The following is a 7,390-nucleotide window of genomic DNA, read 5'->3' on the forward strand; positions in this document are numbered from 1 at the left end:
GGGTACCGCAGGGCTCAGTCCTGGGCCCAGTGCTCTTCAACATTTTTATTAATGATTTGGATGAGGAGGTGCAGGGAACGCTTATCAAATTTGCAGACGACACAAAATTGGGTGGGATAGCTAATACCTGGAAGACAGAAACAAACTTCAAAGTGATCTTGATAGGCTGGAGTGCTGGGGTGAAAACAACAGGATGAAATTTAATAGGGATAAATGCCAAGTTCTACATTTAGGAAATAGAAACCAAATGCACAGTTACAAGATGGGGGATACTTGGCTCAGCAATACGACAAACGAGAAGGATCTTAAAAGGTTGTCACACAGAGGAGGGCCAGGATCTCTTCTCGATCCTCCCAGAGTGAATGACACGGAATAATGGGCTCAAGTCAAAGGAAGCCAGATTCCAGCTGGCCATCAGGAAAAACGTCCTGACTGTTAGAGCAGTGCGACAATGGAATCAGTTACCTAGGGAGGTTGTGGGCTCTCCCACACTAGAGGCCTTCAAGAGGCAGCTGGACAAGCATCTGCCAGGAATGCTTTAGGGTGGATTCCTGCATTGAGCAGGGGGTTGGACTCGATGGCCTTGTAGGCCCCTTCCAACTCTGCTATTCTATGATTCTATGATCTTGGAATTGTTGTAGATGAAAGCTGTCGAAGATACTGTGACTATGATAACATCTTGCCTGATGGCAAGCAGCTTGTAGATCGCAAGCTGAATATGAGCCAACAGTGCGAAATGGCTGCAAGAAAGGCAAATGCTATTTTGGGCTGCATTAATAGAAGTATAGCTTCAAAATTGCGTGAGGTAATGGTTCCTCTTTATTCGGCCCTGGTTAGGCCTCATCTAGAGTATTGTGTCCAGTTCTGGGCTGCACAATTCAAGAAGGATGCAGACAAGCTGGAGTGTGTTCAGAGGAGGGCAATCAGGATGATCAGGGGTCTGGAAACAAAGCCCTATGAAGAGAGACCGAAAGAACTGGGCATGTTTAGCCTGGAGAAGAGAAGATTGATGGGAGACATGATAGCACTCTTCAAATACTTAAAAGGTTGTCACACAGAGGAGGGCCAGGATCTCTTCTCGATCCTCCCAGAGTTCAGGACACGGAATAACGGGCTCAAGTGACAGGAAGCCAGATTCCAGCTGGACATCAGGAAAAACTTCCTGACTCTTAGAGCAGTACAACAATGGAATCAGTTCCCTAGGGAGGTTGTGGGCTCTCCCACACTAGAGGCCTTCAAGAGGCAGCTGGACAACCATCTGTCAGGGATGCTTTAGGGTGGATTCCTGCATTGAGCAGGGGGTTGGACTCGATGGCTTTGTAGGCCCCTTCCAGCTCTTCTATTCTATGATTCTATGATTCTAAGATGACTGGGTGACCTTTCGAGCCCATGAGGTAGGTTAGGCTATCTCTGAGGCTAACCTACCTCACAGGGCCATTGTGAGGATAAAGTGGGGGAAATGTTTCACACCACATCAAGCTCATTGGCCCCTCTTCTGAAAGGCAAAGGGTCAGATTATACACAGTCACACTCTTCAAGACAGAGGGGATACACAATGCCTGTTGTACTTGGTAAATCGTGTGTCCGCACTCAGGCCCCAAAAGATGACACGGCCCTTAATATGAGCAGCAGAGGGGCAGAGACTCTAGCAAAAGAAAGAAGGAAGGAAGGAAGGAAGGAAGGAAGGAAAGAAAGAAAGAAAGAAAGAAAGAAAGAAAGAAAGAAAGAAAGAAAGAAAGAAAGAAAGAAAGAAGAAAGAAGAGCTGCTTTCATAGGGGGAAAAAAGCAAAAGTATCATGAAAGCATCCCATTCAGCAGCACCCTAGCTAATAAATTTAGTGAATTAAAACATTAAAATCTGCTAGTGGAACCATCTGTCATTGGAGGTCACCTTGTGCAGGAATTAATACATACCATCAGTTTCCATCACTCCCACTTTGCCAGTCCTGTTTTGTTCCCTGCCATCTCTCTACTTTGAGCCTGCTCCAAGGATTTTCATCTCCACGTCTCCTGCTTTGAAATCTGAGGTCTTCTTGACTTCCCTTCTGTTCAGTTTCTTTTTGTTTCTTTTTTTTTTACTACGAGGTCCTCTGAAACACTTGCCAATTCCTATGTAGTGGAGCTAAAATGAGCTGGCATTTCTGGATCAAAAGGTGTTTTCTCTCTCTCCCTCTCTCTCTCTCTCTCTCTCTCTCTCTCTCTCTCTCTTTCCTGGAGCCAATTAAGATCAGCTTTGCAAAATGTTGCCGCTGGAACCTCGGTGAAGGAGAAATCGATGAGAGCGTGGGGAGAAATACTCCAGGCACTGTTAGCTTGGCAAGCTGAAGCTGGTACCAGAGCTGTGTGCAAATGGCCTCTTGCAATTTTTCACCCTATTAGTAGGCAGAGAAATTGGGTGAACAATTTCACTGAATTTCCCCTGGGAGGGAGGAGAAATTCTCCAACAGTTTAGCAGGGGTTGTAGAACTCTGGGCTTCTTTAGATTAAAGGGAAATTGTGTTGGCTTATCGGTGCTTTGCTTTCTGCTTCTCTGCCGCAATTGTAATGAGCTGAATTACATGGAGGAGAGGGGTGACCACGTGGTCTGTAATTGAAAACTTCTCACCATTCTCAGAACTGAATGGGACAACAACCTCTAGTGGATGTTTTGTAGCACAATAGGTGGAATCTCAGTGAATGGGAAAGTACATTTGAGAGTCAGGCCTTAGCTAGACCTAAGTTTTATCCTGGGATCGTCCCTGCCTGCTTCCGGGATATCCTGTGTGTAATTTACATGAACAGGGATGACCCCAGGACAATCCCAGGATAAACCTCTAGCTAAGGCCTCAGTGAAATGTTCCTTCAGTTATCCCTGACTCAGGCCATCTATCACTTTAAAGACTAAAAACCAACACCATGGGATAGGGGTGCAAATTTTTACAAATTTGGGTATTATTGATTGATTGATTACATTTATATCCTGCCTTTTTTCCTCCAAGGAACCCAAGGGGTGTACATAATTCCTCCTCCTTCTCTTCATTTTTATCCTCACAACAACAACCCTGTGAGGTAGGCTGGGCCGAGAGTCTGTGACTGGCCCAAAGTCACCCAGTGGGTCCATGGCCGAGCGGGGACTAGAACCCAGATCTCGCAACTCCCAGTCCAACACCTTAGTCACTACACCACACTGGCTCTCAAATTTGGGTATGAACTGACCTGAGCTGCAGTTCTCAGCTCAAAACATACCAAAATGTGTTTTAAAATACGCATTTTAGGATACGTTAAGTTTAAAGAGGCATAGCTGGGGAGACAATATATTTAGAGCACAATCCTACCAAATTGACACTTGTAAGATGGAGGGCTCTTAAGAGAGAGGGCTGTGATATAGAAATGGTTATTAATTTATGTACAGCTGCCCAAATCTTAATAGCTGCTCAGTGGAAGAAATGCGGAGCTCCAACCCACCACCCTTGATTGTTTGTTTAGAATCTGGGACATTACCACAACAATGAAACTAACTTATATTCATGTGAGAGAGAAAATTACTTATTGGAAGATCAGTTTCTTGAAAAATGGGTGACCTTTGTTGCATGCTGGAATGATGAATTTCAAGATTTGCCAATATTCTCTCTTTTTCCATTAATATGAAATGATGTGTCTATTTTAGAAATATGCTTTGGCTGCTTATTCCCTCAAAACCCCCAAAGCATCGCAGCTGTGGGGTGGGAATGTTAAATCTCCATGCAGGCAAGCTTTCCGGCAGCCATTTGGCTTCTCAAGCCCCCTACCCTCTGCCCGACCTTCCCATGGCCTATCTGTGGATTCGATCCACCCCCGGAATGCCCCCAGCCTCAATGCAAAGTGAGGTCATCACCAACAGCTGGAGGAAAGATGGTGCTGACCTTGGAGTAAAAGAAAAGGTTGTGGTAAAGCAGCGACTTTTTAAAAGCGCAGTTTTGGAGAAAACACTGCTGGTTGGTGGCTGCGTCATATAAATGATGCAGCCCCTCTGCACAGCCACTACGGGGCATGCAGGGCATATAGACAGCCCCAGTGTCTATACTGCTTTATTTGCTAAAAGGCCAACAAGGCAGTATACAGCAATTTAAAAGCAATAAAAACATAACACAATAAAAATCAAGGACATTAAAAATGGCAAAACATTAAACCAGCTACATCATTTAAAGGGCTAAATTAAAAAATGGCAATACTTGCAATTGCAACACCTGATGGAATCTAGGAGGGAATCTACACGTCGTTGTGAGGGCGCTTGCATGCGCCCCCAGTGCGCCCCCAAAGCGACTGTGTAGATGGTGCCCTGAAGAGATGGAGGAAGAGGCGGAGGAGGAGGTGGCTGGGGAATCCGGCTGCCGCCGCCGCTGCCGCCCACCTCCCCGCCGGCCTCTTGCTGCCGGCGAAAGAGCCAGCTGGGTCGGAGAGCTTCTTCTGCTCTCCCCCCCCCGCCTTCTTCCGCCGAGCTCTCTGACCCAGCCGGCGGGGAGGTGGGAGGCGGTGGCAAGGACGCGGCCGGATTCCCCAGCCTCCTCCTCCTCCGCCTCTTCCTCCGTCTCTTCAGGGCCGGCCGGGTCGGAGAGCTCGGCGGAAGAAGGCGGCGGGGGTGGGGGGAGAGCGGAAGAAGCTCTCCGACCCAGCTGGCTCTTTCGCCGGCAGCAGGAGGCTGGCGGGGAGGTGGGCGGCGGCGGCGGCAAGGATGCGGCCGGGTTCCCCAGCTGCCTCCTCCTCCGCCTCTTCCTCCGTCTCTTCAGGGCACCATCTACACAGATGCTTTGGGGGTGCACTGGGGGCACATGCAAGCACCCTCACAACAACGTGTAGATTCCCATTAGGTTTCGTCCAGCTGTTTTTACAGCTTCGGAGCCTCCAGCACTGCTAGAAACTCTTATAATAGCTGAACTGACACGTCGATCCATGACCCGTATTATAAGTATTTAGTAGCAGTAAGTAAATATGATACCCATAGTCTAAGGGCTTTGCTAGACATACCTGTTAAACCGGGCTTGTAGAGGGGCCAGCCCGCACTGCAGGTAGCGTGGGCTGTCACTCCTAGCTAGACATCAGACGCGACGGGGTAAAGGAAGCCCCATTGCACCCACCATTTTAAAAAATGTTTTAAAGGGTCAGGAGCGCTCAGCTAAGTTTTTTTTAAAAAAAGGTTTTCCCCCTCCCTCCGACCCTAATCTCCCTCCCCCCGGCTGTGACCTCCCTCCTCCCTGGCCGTGATCTCCCTCCCCCTGCCGCAATCTCCCCACCCTGGCTCTGCTCTTCCCTCCTGGTCCCGATCTCTCCCCCCGTGATTTCCCCCCCAGCCCAATGGGCACAGCTTCTCCCGGCCACTTGTGAGTTAGCCGCATGGCCGGGAAAAGCCACAGAACAGGCTAGACCTTCCGTGGCCCCAGGCTCAGCCCGGGACTGCGGAAATACTGGGCCAAAAGTGGTGCCGGTTATCCCGGGCTAAGGGAGGGTTGACCCCGGGCTGACCCCGGGATCCCCTGTACATCATCTGGACGCACAGGGGTGAGCCCAGGTATCAGCCCAGGCTAAACCTTCGTCTTGTAAAGGCTTAAGACTGGATTGGAATAGAGAATTGGAGTGCCCTATCTTGCCTAACCAATAGATGGTTGCTCTAGCAACTGTTTCTATAGCTTCTATGGATCTCAGATTTCATCTTATTCAGCAAAAAATTCTGTTTCAGGTTTATTGGACTCCACAATGCCTTTTCAATAAGGGTTTGTCTAACTTGCACAATTGCTGGAGATGTAATGCATCTAATGCTTCTTTAACTCATATGTTTTGGAAATGCCCCATAGTTGCCCCTTTTGGGAAAGAGGTTATAATAAGGATGAATTTTGTACTGAAACAATCTATAATATGGAACAATGTGCATGTCCTCCTAAATTATTTACCGGCTTCTTGGAAGTTAACACATGGTCAGCACAGATGGATCTTCAGAGCCCTTATGACAGCCAAAAGACTTATACTATCACATTGGAAGCACAAGTCTACACCTCCCATAATGCAATGGATTGAGCACCTAATAACATTATCAACTTTTGAACGGGTGTTATATAGATGCAACTTGCAAGTGGATAAATACATGGATATCTGGTCTGCTTCTCTTGAAACCTTTAAATAACTCTCCCCACCCACCCACCTTTTTTTTTGAGGGGGGGGAATGGTACATATGATGGAAATGACAATAATCCTATATATGCAATATATGGAAATGACAATAATCCTATATTTGCAATGTATGGGTTCCCCCCCCCCTTTCATTTTCATGATGTATTTTCTGTTCTGTTTTGTTGATATTCACAACAATTTTTTTTAAAAAAAGGCATGCCTTCCCCCTTTCTGAAAGCAAGGAGAGTAGAAGCCAACTATAGTTCTTGACGGAGAACATTCCATAATTTGAAGAGCAACCCAGGAGAAAGCTCACCCGTGTGTCCCCGGCAAACAGGCCTCTGCAAGGGGACCTCTGCTCCAGGACTTAACAACCAGCAGGTTCATAATGACTTGGGCGTTACGTGGATGATGCTTTCCAGAAAGAAATTACAGATTTAGTAATCTGGGGAGGCCTACGGCCATACTACCTTGAACACTCCCGATCTCGTCTGATCTCGGAAGCTAAACAGGGTCAGGCCTGGTTAGTACCTGGATGGGAGACCGCCTGGGAATACCGGGTGCTGTAGGCTAAAAAAAAAAAAAGTAATCTGGGGAGATAGAGGTTCTGCTGGGGACTCAGCCCCTGAGCCCAAGGATGATGGCAGGGCTGTGTCTTTGTGAAGATATGCTGCAACTTTCTGTTGCAGCTCTCCCTTGAGATCTTCCATTTCTGATGGGATGTGGGGGAACTGAAGGAGTGGAAAGCTAAAAGAAACACCCCAAAACTTGCTCCAAGGATGCACGGTATTGCTGACAGTGGAAACAGGTTGTCTGCGAGGTGACTTCCAGTCAAACTCTCCATTTAATCTCCCTCCTGCGATCACCACCTGTGCCAGGGGAGAGCTTAGCTGTGATTGCATTCTGGTGTTTTGTACATCTCAGCAAATGAAGCGTGTCCCTCTGGCTCTGAGACGCAAGACTTGTACCATGCGAACACAAGTGCTTTTCCGTTCCCTCCAGTAATCACCATTGCAAGTCAGCCCACACACCGTCTCTGCTCTGCTGAAATTGCTGGTGGGTGGAAAATCTCAGCTTCTCTCTCTCTCTCTCTCTCTCTCTCTCTCTCTCTCTCTCTCTCTCTCTCTCTCTCTCTCACACACACACACACACACACACACACACACACACCAGTGAGGTCCCCTACTGAAGTGTGGAGTTAATATCCTTCAGGAGAGATGGCCTTGGAACTGCTGCCTCCAGACTGGGGACAATTTTGTTCATTTTGTGT

At 47.7% G+C, this 7,390-nt stretch overlaps 1 non-coding gene across 1 annotated transcript; it reads left to right on the top strand.

Moving 5' to 3' along the window:
- The first annotated feature begins 6,573 nt into the window (after positions 1–6,573).
- Positions 6,574–6,692, top strand: LOC134408528 (5S ribosomal RNA). Its single transcript, XR_010026103.1, has one exon. It is a non-coding gene; the product is annotated as a 5S ribosomal RNA (ribosomal RNA).
- The last annotated feature ends 698 nt before the right edge of the window (positions 6,693–7,390 follow it).

This window comes from Elgaria multicarinata, chromosome 13 (genome assembly GCF_023053635.1).
Source record: "Elgaria multicarinata webbii isolate HBS135686 ecotype San Diego chromosome 13, rElgMul1.1.pri, whole genome shotgun sequence".
In the NCBI taxonomy this organism is placed as follows: Eukaryota; Metazoa; Chordata; class Lepidosauria; order Squamata; family Anguidae; genus Elgaria; species Elgaria multicarinata.